The sequence below is a fragment of the Saimiri boliviensis genome, chromosome 1 (genome assembly GCF_048565385.1).
Source record: "Saimiri boliviensis isolate mSaiBol1 chromosome 1, mSaiBol1.pri, whole genome shotgun sequence".
Taxonomy (NCBI): Eukaryota; Metazoa; Chordata; class Mammalia; order Primates; family Cebidae; genus Saimiri; species Saimiri boliviensis.
The window spans coordinates 110,465,766-110,489,213 of NC_133449.1; positions in this window are offsets into that span (position 1 = coordinate 110,465,766).

The window sequence follows — 23,448 nt, forward strand, 5'->3', positions numbered from 1 at the left end:
TGGACAGAGGATAGATAATCAGAAAAGAAGCTGCAATTCAAGTCAAGATCTATTTATAAAGACTTTGCTTTATTCATTATAATTGGGCTGTATGAAAAGTAAGACCTGTATTGTAAAAGCAATGAAAGGAAACTTGTTCAAGATCAGCATTAAGAATAGCAGGGGATATTTAGAAGCAGCTAAAGAATAAAACTCATACCTGGCGTAGTGGCTCATGCCTGTAATCTCAACACTCTGGGCAGGAGAATCATTTGAAGGCAGGAGTTCAAGAGTGGCCTGGGCAACAAAGCAAGCCACCATCTGTACCACAAATTTAAAAATTAGTCAAACATTGTAGCACATTTCTGTAGTCCCAACTACTTGGGAGGCTAAGGCAGGAGGTTTCCTTGAGCACAGGAGTTTGAAGTCCTAGTGATTTATGATCCTGCCCCACTGCACTCCAGCCTGGGTGAGAGGGAAACACTATCTAAAAAAAAAAAAAAAAAAAAATGTCAATGAATAATACTCACACTTGGCATACAGTAGTCACTGAATAGTATTTTCTGAATACCAAAAGAATGTGAGAAGTGAAAAGAGCATGTCAAGAAGCCTGGTATACAACTCACGCCCACATTAATAACCTCTTTCCTTTGAATCTTTCCAGGGTAGTGTCTTTCTTGAGTTCAGCAAGAAAACAAGGTTTTCATTGCTGTCTTTTCTAATCTTTTCATCATTTGCTCAGTCTATGGAACCTCCTTGACAGCTAGGGAAGTCTTGTTTATAGGGCTGGCTGTATAATTTGTCTGAGAGAGATAATTTATCATCTGCTTAAGAAGGTAATGGCAGCACACAGACCCATGTACCAATAATTCTAGCCCCTCTGTCCATTCAAATCGTTCATGTATTTTCAGACCAAGCTTCAATTTTATCTGCTTTTAAAAGCCTTCTCTGACCCTTCTTCAAATCCTACTGTAATTATTGTCACTACCACTCACATGGCAATCTATCAGTAGCTGCATGGTGGCTTCTATTTCTATTATTTTCTTTAATAGTTAATTTATATTCCACATTTTTTAAAATTGTAAGAATGTTTATTCTCATCTCTCCCCCAGTTACTGGATGGAATCTATCCCTATTGGATGACAAAGTGTGAGTCACATATTTGTATTTGGAAAGATTATGTATGCAAAATGGACTTGCTTCCACATTGTATCACATCACATGTATTTAGGGACATTTTTAGAAAAAAGAAACTATGGAAAATTATTTCATGAAATGAAGAATTTTAAAGATTTTTCAAGGAAACTTTAGTTGAATTGTCTTGACAAATGCTGCTACTGAATTAATTATATCACTACATCTAAGGAAAGAGTGGGTCCATAGATGAAGTTTAGAGTTTCAGTGGGGTAAATTGTGTAGCTAAGCTTGCATATCTGTTTCTACCATACAGATTTAGGGTACAATTATAAGAGCCTGATGCAACTATCATCCCTTGCTCTGATACCGGGCACACCAAGCAAGTTTCTGATAATGAGACGACTTATCTTAGAGTTGGTGCACAGACATGGATTGCTTATTCATGTAAATCATTTCAGTGATCACATCACCATTATACCAGTCCTCGATATGGCTTTTAAAACCATTCATCTTCTCCTTATTTATGTTTCTGGTTTTACTCCCCATTGCTTCTGTCATTATTCTATAGCACCAAAAAGTCTATTATTTTTGCCTAAAGATCTGCTACTTAGGAATCTAAGTTCCCCTCTGGTCCTGAAAAATACCTTCGTAATTTAGCATTCTTTCTAAATGATTAGATTACACAACATATTCTCCTTGATTTTGTCTTGCAGATCGGGCAGTATATACACAGACTTGTTAATAAAAGGAGGCTTATCCTGTGTTGGAATTTATGAGTGATGGTGTCATGTTCAACTGTGAATGCAAGGCAGGCAGGAACAGGATAAAAAAGGAATAAAAATCATAGCAACTCCAAGAGACCACTGTGCACCATAGACCAGACTCAGATTTATCCCATCAGTAAAGGAATGCCATTCAAGAATGCTAGACAAGAGAAGAATGCATGTTAGAAACATTTTGATATTAGGTAGAGAATGCTTAGGATTGGTCAAGACTAAAAGTAAAATTAGTTTTAAAGTTTTTGCCACCATACCTCCATGTTGAATAAGGTCAGTGACACAAGAGATGGAAAGGCAGTCTGCATTCAAGATATATTCAATATGCAAAAACAAAGGGACTCAGTGATTGAGTACATTCAGAGCAGCTGAGTTGGAGCTGATGATGCACAGGATAAGATCAGACATTATTTCTGATACTTACTTTTAAAGAAAAACTACTTTCTGAGATTTTTGAGGCTATTTACCCAATACAAAACTCTACTAGAGGATCCTGAATTGGATTCTTTAAGTGCAGTAATAACAACTATGACACATCTCTCTCCTTAAGCTGTTAAATGAAAAGCTTGCCTTACACCAGACATTGTGTAATCACTCTCATAGAGCCTAATGTTAACATTCTTGAGATTTTCAAAGCATTGGTTAAATACTTTAACTGTCTAAAGTAATTGGCTTCAAGAACTTGAACACATCAATATTAATAGAGAAATTAGGCTTTGACGTTTCTTTACAAAAAGAATAATGATAAAAATAAATCCAATGGGTATAGTGTAATACGTGCTAACGACAGAGAGAGAGTGATGGTCTGAGCTCAGGGCTCACTCTCCTGTGATGGCTGATTAATGGATGTGTGTGTGCTTCCAATTGAAATGCAGATCCAGGCGTGTCCCAGAAAATGAGATCTGTGGTAAAGAAAGATGAGGCCCACATGCTTTAACAGCTTTGGTTTTTCTGAATCTAAGGACTCTCAGGATCTCTCTCCCATATTCAGTGATTGGGGAGATCAGAGTCTATCAATCAGAGACACTACAAAATGCAGGAGAGATTGTTGTAAGCACGTAGTTAATTGCTCTCATACGTGATTATACTAGGTCAACATTTAAAGGCTAACTGCAGGATTTTGAAGGAAAACTGGTAAATGCTTAAGAACAGAACTTTAGAAATAGGAAAGCTTATAATATTAATTTGTTTATCTCATTGCCCAATAAAAAAACCTAGGTTTCAAAGAAAAAAAAAAGACACATATAAGATCAGTCAAATAACTAAATTCTGGTGTCTAACCGTGGTTGTGACAAATGTCAAAGAATTTTTTTTTCTGTGAAAAGAGCCTCCTTTTTCTTACTTGTATGTATACACAAAATTATCTACTTGAGACTAAAATAAAAGACATTTTTATAAAGTACATATCAAAGGGCTAGAGCCTTAATAAGTAACTTCTTTGTTAATCAATTTAATTTGAGGAGCTTGCAACACTGTCTGCTTCATAGCGTCTTCTAAAAATTCTAGGAAATTTAAAGAGCAGATCATCTGATAGCCTACATTTCTTCTTCCTCTCATGATTTTACCTGGTGTATTTATCCCCACTCCATACAGTTTTCTCTGTATCTATTTCACTCTCCTTGTCAGACCATCTTTACCTCTTGTAAGAGTGGCCATAAGAAGCTCCTGACAGGCCTCTTTGTACCCCCTCTTGCTCTATTCTAATATGTTCCCCAAACAATAACTCCAGAGATTTGCACAAAATGCAAATATGAGCATGACATCGCCATCATGTTTGAAATCTGTCAATGCCTTCGCAATGCTTTACCAGATACATTGTAAGATCTTGCTTATGGGCTAGGTGCAGTGGCTCACATCTCTAATCCCAGCACTTTGGGAGGCTGAGGCAGGCAGATCATGAGGTCAGGAGTTCGAGACCAGCTTGACCAACATGATTAAACCTTATCTCTACTAAAAATACAAAAAATAGCAGGGCATGGTGGTGCACTCCTGTAATCCCAGCTACTCAGGAGGCTGAGACAGGAGAATTGCTTGAAACTGAGAGGTGGAGGTTGGAAGAAGACTCTGTAAAAAAAAAAAAAAAAAAAAAAAAAATCTTGCTTATGTCCCCTGCCACTACCGTCTTAGATTATGCACTTAGGTTTTTCTTCATGATTCATCCACTATGATCTTCTTTCCGGTGCTCAACCATCCTGTTATCCTTCTGGCCACTGAGCCTTTTGCACATGTTCTCCCTCTGCCTGCAATGCACTGCTGCTGTCACTTGGTCCAGGTGCCTCCTGAGTGTCTTCTCAGTTGATTTCATGTGCCACTTCCTTAGGGTCCTGTAGCCCAGGCCAGGTTGCATTTTTATATTCTTCTGTAGAACCAGCTCCTTTCTTTCTTAGCAATTTGTCCCATTTATGATTATATTCCTGGTTTCTCAGAGAGAGCTTAAATTTCATGAGAGCATAGATGCCTTTAATTGGGCTCACCACAATGCCTGACACATATTAAATACCCAACATTCATTCATTTAGCAACTTTTTGAATTATACAATTATGTATGCACAAGAGTCTTAGTCTCCTGAATTGTTATAAAGGAGATTGCTTACAAACAATAGAAATTTATGTCTCACCATTCCGGAGGCTGGGAGGTCTAAGATCAAGGCTCTGACAGATTTCTTGTCTGGCAAGGGCCTGGTTCTTGGTCCTCACATGGCAGAAGTCAAGGCAGTTATGTAAAAATCTCTCTTTGTTTTTTGCTTGTTTTTTTTTTTTTTTGAGATGGAGTCTTGCTCTGTCACCCAGGCTGGAGTGTGGCGATGCAATCTCGACTCACTGAAACTTCTGCCTCCTAGGTTCAAGCCATTCTTCCTCAGCCTCTGGAGTAGCTGGGACTAAGGCGATTGCCACCATACCAGGCTTTTTTTTTTTTTTTTTTTTTTTTTGTATCTCTTTTACAAGGACTTTATTATCATTCATGATTGCAGAGCCCTCATGACCTCATCACCTCCTAAATGCTCCATCTCCAAACACTCTCACATCAGGGATTAGATTTCAACCTAAGAATTTGGGGGAAACATGAATATTCTCTCTATCGGAATAAAATACCTAAGAAACATTTAGTTCCCACCTTCATTATCAGGATAAAAGAATCAAATCAGAGACAAAACAAATTTTTTAGAATCTGGAGAAATTTCTTAAATCTGAGGATCATATCTAGTTCTCCCACATCCAATGATGTTATCCTAATTCCTTTCTCACTTCAAATCTTTATACATGGTGTAAATTTTAGAGGAGTTGTTTATTCCTAATACATTATTAGCCCTTTTTGTCTTTTGTGAAGGTTTAGGTAAAGATGGTAGAAATAAATACTGAGAGTATCCAGTTGTTTTGACTTTAAAGAGAGGCTTTATATTGTATTTTCCAGGCCTCTAATAAAGCTCCCCAAGTAGAAGATTGCCTGGACATACTTCAAATAAAATACAGGAATGATTTTTGTTTTCAACTTTTTTCTGACTCAGCACTCATTTTAGACATCACTATCCCTTACTGATTGCTGTGCACAGGATTTTAAATAAGAAAACTGGAAATTATAATACTCTCCAGAGACAGCTGATTGCATTGGAAAACAGTTAGACTTCTTCTATCCTTCAGTTCTTCTTGACCAGATTCTGATTAATTTCCTTAGCATCTCCATTTATATGTATACCAAGGATTGAAAAGGTTCACATCTTTCCAATCAGAAGCGCTGCACGGATCACTGACTTTGAAAGGGAAGTCAGGTACTCAACCTCTCTTTCTGCTCTGTCAGGGGAAGGAAAACCTTTCAATTCAATCTCCAGTTATCTGGATGCTTTTCTCTGTAGCATGTTAATTGACTGTTTCAAAGGACACTGGTTTAGAAAAAAATAAAAAGAATAAATGTTCTAGATGCTGACAATCCACGTATTATCACCTTAAGCTTAACCTAATTAGACTGAGTCACTAGTCAGAAGTTTTGACCTTCAGAGAGAACACTGTTACTGTCTTCAGTCTACTGAATATTAGATCTAAGAAAAGAAAGGTAAATTGTTTCATATAAAGTAATTTACTTGTGAATACTCTTGACTCAGCCTATTTGTACAATGAGACGATGGAGGAAATAATAGTAATGTCCGTAAGAGCATATTAATGTGAAGGAACATTTTTCTTGCTCTTTAAAATTTACATAATCTTTTCACAAACATTACGATGTCAAATTAATCTATTAGTGAGGCCCTGAAGCTCAGATTGAGCTACAGAAAAAAAGAAAAAAAAGAAAGACTGTCTCAAATGCTGTAATGATACAGAAAGGTGAAGGAAAATCAGAGATACATATAAGACACGACCCCAAACAGGCAAAGTCATGTGACTCTCTTTTGTGTCATTCTCAAATAAATGGGCTCTGACTGGTATGAAGAAAATGCTGCCTTTTTCTGGAACAGTGGGTACCTTGTGGTTGAAGCTGCTACATCAGACTTTGAGCAAACCCATGACAGGCTTGTGGGGAAGGCGTGAGTCAACAGTTCCAGTGGACAGAGTAACTTCTATTTTGTATTTTGGTTTGTTTTATTTAGATGGAGTTTCGCTTTTGTTGTCTAGGTTGGAGTGCAATGGCACAATATCGGCTCACTGCAACCTCTGCCTCCCAGGTTTAAGTGATTCTCCTGCCTCAGAATCTCGAGTAGCTGGGATTACAGGCATGCACCAACACACTCAGCTAATTTTTGTAGTTTTAGTAGAGATAGGGTTTCTGCATGTTGGTCAGGCTGGTCTCGAACTCCCAACCTCAGGTGATCCGCCCGCCTCCGCCTCCACCTCCCAATGTTCTGGGATTACAGGCATGGGCCACTGCACCCAGCTGGACACAGTTACTTCTAAAGACCAGGTACAGCTTGGGAAGAAAACTCCTACTGGACCTCCCCTGCCCAGGAAAAAGGATCCACCTCCAATGTGAAGTTGGCTTCAGACCCCTCAGCTCTGCTTCCTGTAAGAGTCAGTCACATCTACTCTTTCTCTTAGGGCTATACCCAGTTAGCAGACAATCAGTATAGAAAAGAAAGTTTAGGGAACATAAAACACTAGCATCCTTTGGGTACAATGTCATGTTTTATGCCAAGTGCAGAGTAGAGTAGGCACAGAGCCCTGCACATAGCACACAATGAGTGGTAATTATATTGCTATTATATTCTTCAGTACCATGTTTCTCCAAGCATGGTTCTGATTGGTATATATTAGAAGTAGGTAAAGTTCTTGCTGGAAATGCAGCTTTCTGGGCTCCAATGCAGATTGAGTTAACCAGTATCTCACTGGGAAATGGCCACGGATCTGTGTTTTTAACAACTATGACCTGATTTAAACTAACAATCAAGAAGCATTCTTATGCACTAAATATTTTTAAGATTTTTTTTTAATTTGGTCCTTCCAAAAAATAAATCTTGTTTTGCAGGAGAGAAAACAGGGGTTCAAGTCATTCTTAAAAATCCACATAGAGCTAACACCAATACAGTTCTGCTTGACTTGAATCTGTGTCCTTTAAGCTATTTGAAGCAGTGAGTTGTAAATAAAAATAAAAATAAAAATAAAAATAAATCTGTGCTCCTGGGAATTACTGCTCTGGGAGGGTCTTGGGTATTGCTTAGGCCAGCTACAGAAGAGGAAGAAAGAAATTAGCATTATGGAGACTACCCACTACTTTGGGGCTGAGAAATTCAATAATTTAGTGCTCATCAAGGAAGAAAACAATAGCTGGCTCTCTCAATCCTCCACATTTATATGGTAAGCCTTACTTCAAAGTCACCCTGGAAAATTACATGACATTTTTATCACAGTCATTTTCAGATGGGGTCATTATCTTTAACCAAACATTTGTGCCACATTTTGAACAGACACATGTATCAGGCAGGCAGTAGACTGTGCTAGCAAATTCAAGGGGAGACGTTTCCACAGTCTTTTCAGGGTTGTCAATCAAGAGATGATGGTGATAAGAGAATGAAGGGAAGAAATGTCAAAGAGAAAAGTGTAACCAGTTGACAAGTCTGGTTATCAACCCAAAGACTGAGGCTGGGGACTGGAATTTCAGCTAAATGGGCTATTCTTTTTTTTTTTTTTTTTTTTGCAGGAGAATCCATTTTCCTTTATTCATTATGCATTGGAGCTAAAGTGCAGGGCACGAAGGGTTTTATAGACAATTTTAAGTTCTTAGTACAGTTTTCCATGGAAACTTTAAAAATTAACAATGATAGAGATCATAGATAATAAACCCATCATAAGTACATTATCACTAGGTTTCAGCAATTCTCATTTTGCTGTTTAATTTCAAGTATCAATTCCAAATATTCTAGGAGTTTTGTTTTTTTTTTTTTCTTTTTTTTTTTTATTGCATTTTAGGTTTTGGGGTACATGTGATGAACATGCAAGATTGTTGCATAGGTACACACATGGCAGTGTGCTTTGCTGCCTTCCGTCCCCTCACCTGTATCTGTCATTTCTCCCCATGCTATCTCTTCCCACCTCCCCACCCCCCGCCCCTCCCCCATTTCCCCCCAACAGACCCCAGTGTGTAGTGCTCCCCTCCCTGTGTCCATGTGTTCTCATTGTTCAACACCCGCCTATGAGCGAGAATATACGGTGTTTGATTTTCTGCTCTTGTGTCAGTTTGCTGAGAATGATGGTTTCCAGGTTCATCCATGTCCCTATAAAGGACGTGAACTCATCGTTTTTGATGGCTGCATAATATTCCATGGTGTATATGTACCACATTTTCCCTATCCAGTCTATCATCGTTGGGCATTTGGGTTGGTTCCAGGTCTTTGCTATTGTAAACAGTGCTGCAATGAACATTCGTGTGCACGTGTCCTTGTAGTAGAATGATTTATAATCCTTTGGATATATACCCAGTAATGGGATTGCTGGGTCAAATGGGATTTCTATTTTTAAGTCCTTGAGGAATCGCCACACTGTCTTCCACAATGGTTGAATTAATTTACATTCCCACCAACAGTGTAAAAGTGTTCCTATTTCTCCACATCCTCTCCAGCATCTGTTGTTTCCCGATTTTTTAATGATCGCCATTCTAACTGGTGTGAGATGGTATCTCAATGTGGTTTTGATTTGCATTTCTCTGATGACCAGTGATGATGAGCATTTTTTCATATGTTTGTTGGCCTCCTGTATGTCTTCTTTTGTAAAGTATCTGTTCATATCCTTTGCCCATTTTTGAATGGGCTTGTTTGTTTTTTTCTTGTAGATCTGCTTTAGTTCTTTGTAAATTCTGGATATCAGCCCCTTGTCACATGGGTAGACTGCAAAAATTTTTTCCCATTCTGTTGGTTGCCGATTCACTCTACTGACTGTTTCTTTTGCCGTGCAGAAGCTGTGGAGTTTGATTAGGTCCCATTTGTCTATTTTGGCTTTTGTTGCCATTGCTTTTGGCGTTTTGGTCATGAAGTCCTTGCCTACACCTATGTCCTGGATGGTTTTGCCTAGATTTTCTTCTAAGGTTTTTATGGTATTAGGTCTGATGTTTAAGTCTTTAATCCATCTGGAGTTAATTTTGGTGTAAGGTGTCAGGAAGGGGTCCTGTTTCTGCTTTCTGCACATGGCTAGCCAGTTTTCCCAACACCATTTATTAAACAGGGAGTCCTTTCCCCATTGCTTGTTTTTGTCAGGTTTGTCGAAGATCAGATGGTTGTGGGTATGTTGTATTTCCTCTGAGGCCTCTGTTCTGTTCCATTGGTCTATATCTCTGTTTTGGTACCAGTACCATGCTGTTTTGATTACTGTAGCCTTGTAGTATAGTTTGAAGTCCGGTAGTGTGATGCCTCCCACTTTGTTCTTTTTGCTTAGAATTGACTTGGCTATGCGGGCTCTCTTTTGGTTCCATATGAAGTTTAAGGTGTTTTTTTCCAGTTCTGTGAAGAAGGTCATTGGTAGCTTGATGGGAATAGCATTGAATCTGTAAATTACTTTGGGCAGTATGGCCATTTTCACGATGTTGATTCTTCCTAACCATGAACATGGAATGTTTCTCCATCTGTTTGTATCCTCTCTTATTTCGTTGAGCAATGGCTTGTAGTTCTCCTTGAAGAGGTCCTTTACGTTCCTTGTTAGTTGTATTCCTAGGTACTTTATTCTCTTTGTAGCAATTGTGAATGGCAGTTCGTTCTTGATTTGGCTCTCTTGAAGTCTATTACTGGTGTATAGGAATGCTTGTGATTTTTGCATGTTGATTTTGTATCCTGAGACTTTGCTGAAGTTGTTTATCAGTTTCAGGAGATTTTGGGCTGAGATGATGGGGTCTTCCAGATATACAATCATGTCATCTGCAAATAGAGACAATTTGATTTCCTCCTTTCCAATTTGGATACCCTTTATTTCTTTTTCTTGCCTGATTGCTCTGGCTAGAACTTCCAGTACTATATTGAATAGGAGTGGTGAGAGAGGGCATCCTTGTCTAGTGCCAGATTTCAAAGGGAATGCTTCCAGTTTTTGCCCATTCAGTATGATATTGGCTGTTGGTTTGTCGTAAATAGCTTTTATTGTTTTGAGATACGTTCCGTCAATACCTAGTTTATTGAGGGTTTTTAGCATAAAGGGTTGTTGAATTTTGTCAAAAGCCTTCTCTGCATCAATCGAGATAATCATGTGGTTTTTGTCTTTGGTTCTGTTTATGTGGTGAATTACGTTTATGGACTTGCGTATGTTGAACCAGCCTTGCATCCCCGGGATGAATCCTACTTGATCATGGTGGATGAGCTTTTTGATATGCTGTTGCAATCGGTTTGCCAGTATTTTATTGAAGATTTTTGCATCTATGTTCATCATGGATATGGGCCTGAAATTTTCTTTTCTTGTTGAGTCTCTGCCGGGTTTTGGTATCAGGATGATGTTTGTCTCGTAAAATGATTTGGGAAGGATTCCCTCTTTTTGGATTGTCTGGAATAGTTTCAGAAGGAATGGTATCAGCTCCTCCTTGTATGTCTGGTAGAATTCAGCTGTGAACCCATCTGGACCTGGGCTTTTTTTGGGTGGTAGGCTCTTTATTGCTGCCTCAACTTCAGACCATGTTATTGGTCTATTCAGGGTTTCGGCTTCTTCCAGGTTTAGGCTTGGGAGGTTGCAGGTGTCCAGGAATTTATCCATTTCTTCCAGGTTTACTAGTTTATGTGCATAGAGTTGTTTGTAATAATCTCTGATGATGGTTTGGATTTCTGTGGAATCTGTGGTGATATCCCCTTTATCGTTTTTTATTGCATCAATTTGGTTATTCTCTCTTTTCTTTTTTATTAATCTGGCTAGTGGTCTGTCTATTTTGTTGATCTTTTCAAAAAACCAGCTCCTGGATTTATTGATTTTTTGAAGAGTTTTTTGTGTCTCTATTTCCTTCAGTTCTGCTCTGATCTTAGTTATTTCCTGTCTTCTGCTAGGTTTTGAGTTTTTTTGATCTTGCTCCTCTAGCTCTTTCAATTTTGATGATAGGGTGTCAATTTTAGATCTCTCCTTTCTTCTCATGTGGGCACTCATTGCTATATATTTTCCTCTAGAGACTGCTTTAAATGTGTCCCAGAGATTCTGGTATGTTGTGTCTTCGTTCTCATTGGTTTCGAAGAACATCTTTATTTCTGCCTTCATTTCATTGTTTATCCAGTCAACATTCAAGAGCAAGTTGTTCAGTTTCCATGAAGCTGTGCGGTTCTGAGTTAGTTTCTGCATTCTGAGTTCTAACTCGATTGCACTGTGGTCTGAGAGACTGTTTGTTATGATTTCTGTTCTTTTGCATTTGCTGAGGAGTGATTTATTGCCAATTATGTGGTCAATTTTAGAGTAGGTGTGATGTGGTGCTGAGAAGAATGTATATTCTGTGGATTTGGGGTGGAGAGTTCTGTAAATGTCTATTAGGTTTGCTCGTTCCAGGTCTGTGTTCAGGTCCTGGATATCCTGGTTGATTTTCTGTCTGGTTGATCTGTCTAATATTGACAATGGGGTGTTAAAGTCTCCCACTATTATTGTGTGGGAGTCTAAGTCTCTTTGTAAGTCATTAAGAACTTGCCTTATGTATCTGGGTGCTCCTGTATTGGGTGCATATATATTTAGGATCGTTAGCTCTTCTTGTTGCAGTGATCCTTTTACCATTATGTAATGTCCTTCTTTGTCTCTTTTGATCTTTGTTGCTTTAAAGTCTATTTTATCAGAGATGAGAATTGCAACTCCTGCCTTTTTTTGCTCTCCATTTGCTTGGTAGATCTTCCTCCATCCCTTTATTTTGAGCCTTTGTGTATCCTTGCATGTAAGATGGGTTTCCTGGATACAGCACACTGATGGGTTTTGGCTTTTTATCCAATTTGCCAGTCTGTGTCTTTTGATTGGGGCATTTAGTCCATTGACATTTAGGGATAGTATTGTTATGTGTGAATTTGATGCTGTCATTTTGATGCTACCTGGCTGTTTTGTTGGTTAGTTGATGCAGATTCTTGATTGTGTTGCTGCTTTTTTACCATTTGGTGTGTTTTTGGAGTGGCTGGTACTGGTTGTTCCTTTATATGTGTAGAGCCTCTTTCAGGAGTTCTTGTAGAGCAGGTTTGGTGGTGATGAAATCTCTGAGTGCTTGCTTGTTCACAAAGGATTTTATTTTTCCTTCACTTATGAAGCTGAGTTTGGCTGGATAGGAGATTCTGGGTTGAAAGTTCTTTTCTTTAAGGATGTTGAATATTGGCCCCCAGTCTCTTCTGGCTTGTAGGGTTTCTGCTGAGAGATCTGCTGTGAGTCTAATGGGCTTCCCTTTGTGGGTAACCCGACCTTTCTCTCTGGCTGCCCTTAGCATTTTCTCTTTCATTTCAACCCTGGTGAATCTGACGATTATGTGCCTTGGGGTTGCTCTTCTTGAGGAATATCTCTGTGGTGTTCTCTGTATTTCCTGGATTTGAATATTGGTCTGCCTTGCTAGGTTGGGGAAGTTTTCCTGGATAATATCCTGAAGAGTATTTTCCAGCTTGGATTCATTCTCTTCATCACATTCAGGTACACCTATCAGACGTAGATTAGGTCTTTTCACATAGTCCCACATTTCTTGAAGATTTTGTTCATTCCTTTTTGCGCTTTTTTCTCTGTTCTTGCCTTCTCTTTTTATTTCATTGAGTTGGTCTTCGACCTCTGATATCCTTTCTTCTGCTTGGTCAATTCGGCTGTTGAAGCTTGTGCATGCTTCACGAAGTTCTCGTGTTGCGTTTTTCAGCTCCATCAATTCACTTATTCTCCTCTCTATGCTGTCCATTCTCGTCAGCAGTTCGTCCAATCTTTTTTCAAGGTTCCTATTTTCTTTGCGATGGGTTAGAACATGTTCTTTTAGCTCATTGTAGTTTCTTACTACCCATCTTCTGAAGTCTGATTCTGTCATTTCATCACCCTCCTTCTCCATCCGGTCTGGTTCCCTTGCTGGTGAGGAGTTGTGATCACTTTTAGGAGGAGAGGTGTTCTGGTTTCGGGAGTTTTCCTCCTTTTTACGCTGGTTTCTACTCATTTTTGTGGGTTTATCCACCTGTTGTCTGTCTCTGTCCCAGGGAGTTGGAGCTTTATGAGTTTCCGTTGCACTACTGCCTTTTTTGATTTTTTTTTTTTTTTTTCAGGTCGGACCCGCCCAGCTAGCAGCACGCCTAGCCTCTGCCTGCCCGCAGGGGCTTTGCTGAGCTGCTGTGGGCTCCGCCCAGCTGCCCTGAGCTCTTCCCTGTAGTCCTTTTTATATGGGCGTAGTTAGAACTGTCTGGGCAATGGTGGCCCCGCCTCTGTTATGGCGGACTCTCTCTGTTGTGGCAGGTTGCCTCGGCAACGGCGGGTTGCCTCGGCAATGGCAGCCTGCCTCGGTAGCGGTGGAGAGTCTCAGTAATGGCGGAAGCCCCTCCCCCACGGAGCCGGACCGTCCCGGTTCAGCTGTGCTTGGTTTGAAGGGCTCAACCCAGAGGGTTTCCAATTACTGTTTTTGTTTTCGTTGTTGTTGGGGGTGGAGGGGTGGGACCAACCGAGCCTGATCACCTGGCTCCCTGACTCAGAGTCTTTTCTTTTAAGTTGAACGACCCCGCGTTCCGGTCGCTTGTTGAAAAGGGGTCGGGATCTCCCGTGCTGCGACTCATGGAGTCGGCTGGAACCGCGGCGCCGGCTCCTGGCGGATTTTTTGCCTAGGAATCTCCTGGCCTGGCTCGCTTTTTCAGATGAATGGGCTATTCTGCCGTCTCAAGGCTCTGCTCGCCAGCTAAGAGGGCTCCCAGACCAGTGGCTTTTGTACGGAGAACCGCAGCAACAGGGAGTGGTCACAGCAGCCGCGCGGGCGGAATCAGCCCCGCGGGGGCCAAAACAGCCGCACCGGCTGGGACTGCGACGCTGGCGACCCCTCTGCCTGGGTATCTCCTGGTCTGTGGGCAATAAGAGTTCGTCTGGAAATGCGGCGTCCACTCACCCTCTGCACTTTCACTGGGAGCTGAAGTCCTGAGCTGTTCTTAGGCGGCCATCTTGAAAGTCCTCTCTAAATGGGCTATTCTTGTTGGTATAAATGGCTAGCACTTAAGAGATATTTTTACAATGTGTACCCCAGGCTGGAGTTCCAGGCTCTCCATGGCAATCCACTCAACCACTTAGAATCCTGGTTGCTTCACAGAAACAAGATATGACTTAGCTTATCTCTGTGATGTGTGTGAATTGTGCTCTCTCTTTTTTAAATCAAACAATTGTTGATCCACTATCTAGTAGATGTCAAATGTTTGGCCTAGACCTTTGGCCTGCCTTGACTGACCTCGACCTAGCTGTGTAAATTTGGAACATTTCCTTTTAGGCTGTGATCTGTTTGCAAAGTCAATCTGTATCATCCTATTCATCAGAAGAGTTTAAAGCAAAAGATATTTTATTTAGAGCTAAGGCTTAAGTTCAAAACTTAAATGAATATATTACTTTCTATGTGACTTTAGGCAGGTTGTAGCCTCTCAGTGAATCTCAGTTTTTTCATTGTGAAACAGAGCTAATTGTATTTAATTTCTAGAGTTATTATAAGGTAAGTAGTGGGATACTGTAAAATTTTTGCTAAACATAGCGCTTGAGATATATATTCAGTTTATTACCTGAGTATAGATCTGGCAGTCCTGTTCTTTTGAAATCACAATTCATAGTGACTCCCTAGGAGCCAAGACATTTTAGTTTTATTAACTCGGGTGAGAAGAAACCTCCTCTTCTTGCCTGCGTGGTGTCTCCTGGAAGAGATTTGCAGATATAGTGGCTTCAGCCCTTTTCAACTTGTTTTTTTCCTCTCTAGTGGATATTGCCGCAACCTATTGCAGAGTGTTGACATTGTACAAATGACTCCGAGGTGGTAATTTATGGTGTGCTGTGTGCAATTTATTTTTAGATGTCCAATGAAGCAAGGTGTCAACAGTTTATCAATATCAGACAAAAGGGTATAGATCAAGCTTTTAGGAAATATAGCTGTGTATTCTTAAGGTGGATTCAGGTACAGATGAAGAGTTTCAAGGGTGTAGAGGAACCCCCCTCCTGGTTGAATGACAGAAGCCTAAGGAAGCTTTGTGACTACAGACTTGACTCCAATATTTCATATAAGACATGTTATTTCATTCAACAAACATTTATTGATGTTTATTTGGACTTGAGGAGAAGGCCTAGTGTTGGAGTCTGGAACTAGAGCAGAATATGAGATGCTTCCAAATGTGTCAATAACATAACTCATATGTTAGTACAGCAGATAGACCTGTAGCTGATAATGATTTAATGATTGAGTGCTAAATAGGGAACTACATGAGGTAAAACAGAGGAAGACAGAGAGGGGCAGATCCACAAGAGGCACTTTTCTTTGCTCTAGAAATACGAAGATGGACACATCAGTTATGCTTGCTGTTGTTAGCAAATTTACAACAGGAGGCAATGTCTGGTAGCCAACAAGTAAGTGCATAATTAAATGATATGATGTAAAATTGCTTAAAGTATGTAAAGAAAACACACATGTTTTGAAAGGTAAAATATTTTATAAAGGGTAGTCATGGAAGGCTTCTTTGAGAAGATGCAGTTTTAAGAAGCTAAAGTTGTAAGAGGCTTCTATTCAGCCTCCATGCAGTTTCAGAAATGACACTGTCTTTATTCACCCATTCTGGTAAAAAAAAATGGAAAGAAATACTTTTTTATTTTCCCAAATAAAAAAAGGCTGGGATAAGCAATTCTGGGTTAAGGAATTTAGAGGGAAGAGTAAGGAAGCCCAGCTTAATTAAAATGTCTATCTATACTCAACAGTTTATTTCGTTGAGATTTATTAAAAGAGATATTTGTTGTTAATCAAAAGTCAGTTAATCAAAAGTCAATTGATTTCTCAAAAATATTTATTGAGACTTAACAAACCAATTGTTATGTGTGTTGTGTGGTTGTTAGGGTCTCAATAAATCTGTTTTTCCAAATCAATGTGAATTTAATTAAAATGAAAAAAAAAAACCTATATGGTTTGCTTCAAATCCTTATTTTATACAATTAATAGGATGCTATTAAGAGCTTGATTTAGTGACTGAAGAGCAGGGAGGACTTAGTGTCCATTAAAGCCTCCTGTGAGTACCAGAGCAGCAGGAGGAAAATGTTAGAAAAAGAACCAGAAAGATGTCTGCTGAGGTGACTGACCAACAGCAGTGGGGGTTTGACAGACCTTAAACTTCACTTACTGGAGATACAACCATCCCAATACATACAGGTCATGTGAAAGGTAGGTCACACTGACTTCATTCAATATTGCTTTATTACATTTTTAGTGACCCTGATGTTTGTACTGGGTTGGATATTCTCCCTATCCACTCTGACCAATTCCTGTTCACCTGGAACTTGTGAATGTAACCTTATTTGGTTGGGTCTTTGTAGATGTAATCAAGTTAAGATGAGGTCACACTGGATTAGGTTCAGTGACTTATAAGAAGATGGGAATCCTTATATATCTCCTAATACATCCTTATAAGAAGATGGAAATTTGGACACAGCCACAGAGGGGAAAAAGCCATATGAAGTGGAGGCAGAGATTATAGTAAGACATCTACAATCCAAGGAATGTCACGGATTTCTGGAAGCCAACAGAGGTTGGAAGGAAACAGGCAAAGATTTTTTCTAGATCCTTTAGAAAGAGCATGGCCTTACCAACATCTTCATTTTGGACTTCTAGCCTTCAGAACTATGAGAGAATGTATTTCCACTGTTTTAAGCCACCTAGTTTGTAGTACGTGGTTAGAGCTTACATAGGAAGTGAATCCAGGTGTCTTGGAAAGGCATTAGCCTTTAATACATATCTCTGCCACTCCAGTCATACAAGAGGTACTCAAGAAATATGAGTCCATTGGTTTCTCTCTGCCAAAAGCCTAGAAAGTCTTTTTCATGAAATCTTTTATCTCTACTTATAGCATGTTTGTTTTTCAAAGCCAGTTCATTTTTTACCTCTTCCATGAAGCATTTACTATAAATTCATTCAGGAGGGGCCACTGTCTATGATTTCCTGTTTCACATTGATTTCTTCTTTCAAAAGACAAATCCTTATTAACATTGACATTTAGTCATGCCATCACTGTCTGTTTGGAAAATCGGTACTAAGGTTGGTTTGGGGCCTTCATGAATTCATTTAACAAAATTGTATGAAATGTCTGTTCTGTGTCAGGTATTCTGCTAGAAATAGGTTAGATGATAAATAAAATAGACATTCAAAGCTATAATGGATTGCATGCTTATATTCTTAGACTATCTACTATCAGAGTTATCTTCACATAAGACGTATTAAATAATCATTTTGGTTTTAGCACATAAGGCTTCCAATGACCCAGGGGCAAGGAGATACAGCACAAAGAGTCCAAAAACTTGGGTAAATAGTAGTTTTTGCCACATCACATTTTGTGGTAGAGAACATGTTTCTTAACATTTTTGAGTCTGATTATCCTGGTTTCTAAAGGAAAGATCTTTGTGGAGTTGATATGAGAATTTATTGAGGTAACAACTGTAATTTCATTTTACAAACATCAATTGCCCTTCTGGGCTTCCAGGGTCATCCCAGTCTCCCTTCCCTCATTGAATGGTTTTGCTTAGAACACACAGACAAAAAAGAAAGCCCCTGGGATACCAATGATTACACCTGACACATTTCAGCAACAGAACTCTCTCATACCAACATCCTAGAAAGCTGATATCAGATACTGGCACACATACAAAAATAAGTAGATAAAACAGGGGAAAGGGAAGAATGATTGAGCAGAGTCAGCTGGAGTCATTAGACTGGGTAACAGAAAAGCATTTAACTTCCAGTTGTTTTAAAGTATATTGATTTTCCCCACCCTGGAAACCCTATGCCAGACCCAATAGGCAGCTGACCTTTAGTCCCCTCCTAGGGCAGCCTCTTCTGCAGCTTAATAACTGTCTATTTCTCAAAATTTTCTCAACATACGAGCTTGAGGATGGAGAATGAACAGTAAAAAACTCTCCTACTTTTCCGTTTTAATAACCTTGTGATGCCTCTTCAGATTGAGCTCATCTGTCCAGGAATGAAGAAAGGAGAACAAACGGCATCATAAATACTTCAATGGGTCATATGTGAGTGGGAACAAATGACATGGTGTCTAATTAAGCTTTACAATGGAGGGAAACTGCTTCCATTAGACCAGGCCCTCTTCTACAAATATGCATGCAATTTATGAGTTTCCCCAAGGCACTTCCTTGCCTCTTCGTAGTTCATAAACTACTTTTTTCTTTAATTTTCTTTAATTTTTAATTAAATTTTTTTTAAATTTAATTAGGGGATGTATCCATATCTCCTAATAAATTTCCCTTCTTTTTGTAAATGTCTTTACATTCTGTCCATTTTGAGGACAGACATAACAGAAAAACAAGCATGTTGGAATCTCCCTAACTGTAGTTCTAATTCTGTTCCTGATCACCTAGAAAATCTGGGGACAATTTGCTGTATTGTTTATTTTTTTAGTTATTTGATTTGTACTGACTTAGTGCTGGCTACATTTCATGCACTGATTTGTATGTAGAAGACAGAAAGATAAAAGTGTTCCTACCCTTAGGGAGTCCCCAATCCAAAGGGAAAAGATTGGAGAAGCCAATTTTGGAAAATAGCATAAATATTTTAAAGTAAAAATTAAAATTACTTACTTTTTAAAAACATATTTTATATATTTATTTTTAATGATCTTTTAAAGGAGATAATTATTTCATTTTATGGAAAAGGCAATTAAGCCTCAGTTATTAAATAACATAGGAAGAGTCTTGCAATCACAGATGCAAACTTAGAGCAATATACATTTTTAAAGTCATGTAACTTTAAGTTAAATCCTTTTCTACTTTTGTAAGCTGTAAGATGTTAAATTAAATCTCACTTATTTTTGGAGAGGAGTTAAGTCTATTTTCCTCAGTACAATAACAGACACAGAATTTGAAGTCAATCCCTAATCTCTCAATTTTCTTTGGAATATGTCATCTTCCTCAGTTCTTTCTTCACCCCCATACCTCCCTCACCTATGAGTTTCTCTGCATATGGCACAAGTGCCAAGACTTGCCACACTGTCATGTGTGAATTAGATGATTTGAAATGACAAGCAGCAATTGTCCATAAATTTTCCTTCTCAGTTCCTACTTTTCCCTCTGGAATTGAGAACATGGGGCATCTATAACTCACTAAAAATGTATGCATATTGTCAAGGCGAGGTGTTATGAATTAAACTTTGTCCCTAAAAAAGATATGTTGAAGTCCTAACCAATGGTATTGTGAATGTGATTTTTAAGAAATAGGATCATTAGAGATGCAATCAAGTTAAGATATGGTCATTAGAGTGAGCCTAAATCCAATATGACTGACATTCTTTTTATGTATTTATTTGTTTATTTATTTAGTTTTGTGGCAAGGTCTCACTCTGTGGCCCAGGCTGTAGTGCCGTGGAGTGATCTCAGCACACTGCAACTTCTACCTCCTGGGTTCAAGTGATTCTCCTGCTTGAGCCTCCTGAGTAGCTGGGATTACATGTGTGTGCCATGATGTTAGGCTATTTTTTTTTTTTATAAATAAAGACAGTGTTTCACCATGTTGGCAGGGGTGGTTTTGAACTCCTGACCTCAAAAGATCCACCCACTTTAGCATCCCAAAGTGCTGGCATTACAGGTGTGGGTCATAACACCCAGCCTGTCATTATTAGTAAAAGATGAGAAAGTCATGTGAAAAAGAAGACACAAGGAGAATACCACGTGACAACAGAGGCTGAGATTGAAATGAGGCAGCTGCAAGCCAAAGAGTGCTAAAGATCAATGGCTGCCACCAGAAGACAGAAAGAGGCAACTAAGAATTTGACTCAGAGTCTCAGAGGGTGCATGATCCTGCTGATACCTTGAGTTCAGACTTGTCACATCTGGAACTGTGAGATACTGAATTTGTTTTTATAAGCCATGGCATTTGTGATATTTTATTACTGCAGACCTAGGAAATGAATAAAAGTGATGCCAAAACTTTCTTAAGAAAACAAGCACTTGGATGCTGATTGCAGGTTGGTGACCATTTCAGGCGATTGGCCTACTTGTCCCATGTCTCCTTGTGCCTTTACTGTTACAGGCAATTTGTTGAGCAATGTTGTCACCATAGAATCATGTAATGTTTGAGCTGGAAGGATCATAGTGGTAATCATCATGGCTTATTTGTTTTAGCTGTGAAGGAATGGAGCAAGGAAAAATATTCCAGTTCCTCATTCTTCCAGGTCTGTGATTTCATTAGCACTTATAATCTCCCCAGTTCTTAAAAGAGAAATCTGTAGACAAAATCCAGATGCAAACACAGCATTAGATTGTCTCACCCTCCAAAAATATAAAATAGTTTTTTGGTGTATTAGTCCGTTTTCATGCTGCCGATAAAGATATACTAGGGACTGGGCAATTTACAAAAGAAAGAGGTTTAATGGACTTACAGTTTCACATGACTTTGGAAGTCTCACAATCATGGTAGAAGGCACAGAGGACCAAGTCACATGTTACATGGATGGTGGCAGGCAACGAAAGCTTGTGTAGAGAAACTTCCCTTTTGAAAACCATCAGATCTCATGAGTCTTATCCACTATCACAAGAGTAGCAGGGGAAAGGCCTGTCCCCATGATTCAATTACCTCTTACTATTTCCCTCCCTCCACATGTGACAATTCAAGGTGAGATTTGGGTGGTGACACAACCAAACCGTATTAATTGGTATAGTAGTTATGATTCTAGAAAAAAATATATCTTGCAATTTTGCCTTCAATTGTAAATATTTGTGTACACCTTTCAAATTTTGGAGGTAGTGAAATATTTGTACAACAACAAAAATATAACTAGATGACCACTAAAGGTACAAATAAATCATAAAGCTATAATTTTCTGGATATAATTAATATTCTTAATATTTATATAAATGATTTGCATAGCAATCCACTGAAATCCCTTTAGAAATGCTAATTGACATGCGACGTTTTGTAGATAAGAAAAAAGTGTCTCACATACGTCTGGAGAACTGTGTAACCTTATGAAAAAAATAAATAAATTTAAATAAAATAACAAGATGATAAATGTTCTATTATCAGATCATTACTTAAAACAACAATACAGAATTCTAGTACACCTATGACAAAACAAATACTTTTATACTTTATGCTAGATTGTACATTAGAAAATAATTTGTCAACATAAGTTATCTTAAAATACACACATACCTTAATCCTGAAATTGTAGACCTAAAAATTTATGTTCAGAGAAGAAGTTCACAACTCCTCACCAGCAAGGGAACAAAACTGGATGAAGTTTGATGAATTGACAGAAGTAGGCTTCAGGTGGGTAATAACAAACTTCTCTGAACTAAAAGAACATGTTCTATCCCAATGCAAAGAAATTAAGAACCTTGAAAAAGCATTAGATTAAATGCTAACTAGAATAACCACTTTTGAGAATAATAACTTGATGGAGCTGAAAAACACAGCCTGAGAACTTCGAGAAGCATACACAACTTTTAATAACTGAATTGATCAAGCAGAAGAAAGGATATCAGAGATTGAAGATCAACTAAATGTTGTAATTGCTTTAGGTAAAAATGTTTGTCCTGTATTCTTAAAAATATAATTAACTATAAATAAATTTCAGCAATAAGAGACTTTTTAAATATACTAGATAATGGGGCACTATGTGGCCATTATATTCACGAAGTATTTTTCATAACATAGAATGTTTAAATTATGCCACCAAGCAGAAAAAGGTAGACTAAAAACAAAAAATATAGTAAACTGTCATACTTAAACCCATTATAAAAAGAAACAAAAACTAAACTTCCCCAACATCGGTGCTATTTGATGTCATCCTCCTCCTAGGCCTACCCCTGTACATGCTCATAGATAGATATAGATATAGATAGACATATAGGTATAAATTTAAGAATAATTTTTAAAAGAAATCTTGTAACTCAGTTTCTCATCCTCTCTCTATTTCATAATGTATTGTTTTGTTAGAAAACAGGAGTTATCAAGTAAGTTACCAAGCAGTAACAAACTAGAGAATTATCCAGGTATGGAAGAGGAGATATCTCAACTCTCTTGAAGGGCTGGCACATAAACGAATCTTGCTAAGGGGTGACTCCTAGAGAGGGTTCTGACAGATAAACAGAAGTTACATATTTTAAGTTTAAACTGTTCTTTCTCTTCCCCACTCCTTACCCTCTCTTATTTTTGAATAAACTGTCTCTCATTTTAACCAAATGTTTCAACTGTTACAAATTTTTATAAGACCATGCTCTTGTCCACTTTACAGTTAATTAATCCAGGATTTCATAGACAAATGATCCAGGTGAATCAACTAGAGCACTCTCTCATTTTTTGTTTTTGATTTGTTGTTGTTGTTTTTCTTTAATAAAACTATAAAAAAGAGTGGCTATTTCTAGCGACAGAAGCTAAAGACCATGAGGTTCTGCATGTATTGGCAGACCTGCTTCTTAGCACACCACATGAGAGAAGCCAGTGTGCAGTGAGGGGGGAAGATGGCAGCAGACAGCGGGAGGCAGAGGTCGAGGCCAGGGAAAGACATGGCAGGATTTTCATTTCTGAACCCAGCAGTACTCTTGTCTTTTGTAGGATTTGGTTACTGAAACTTCAAGCCAGTAACAAATTCTATAAATTTCTCATTAGAATTTCTATTTTCTTAAAGTGGCTTGATTTAGGATTCATCATAATGTAACTAAAGAGGTAGGTATCGTGAGAAATAATATAATTTGCAAAAGAAAACATTGCGTTCTGGCTGTAGAGCAAGAGGTGATTCATGATACAAAATTAGAAGGATGACCCAGGACCAGATAATAAAGGACATGGATTGCCATTCTTAAGAACACAAAATGGAGCATGTGACCAACATAGAAATTCTAATAGAATTTCAGCAGATGACTAACATGTTGAATTTGTGTTTTTAGAAGAGCCATTCCAGTGGACACGTGCAGAATTATTGATATATGGCAAAACCAAGAGTCCCGTTTGGAAGCTATTATCATAGTCATTGTG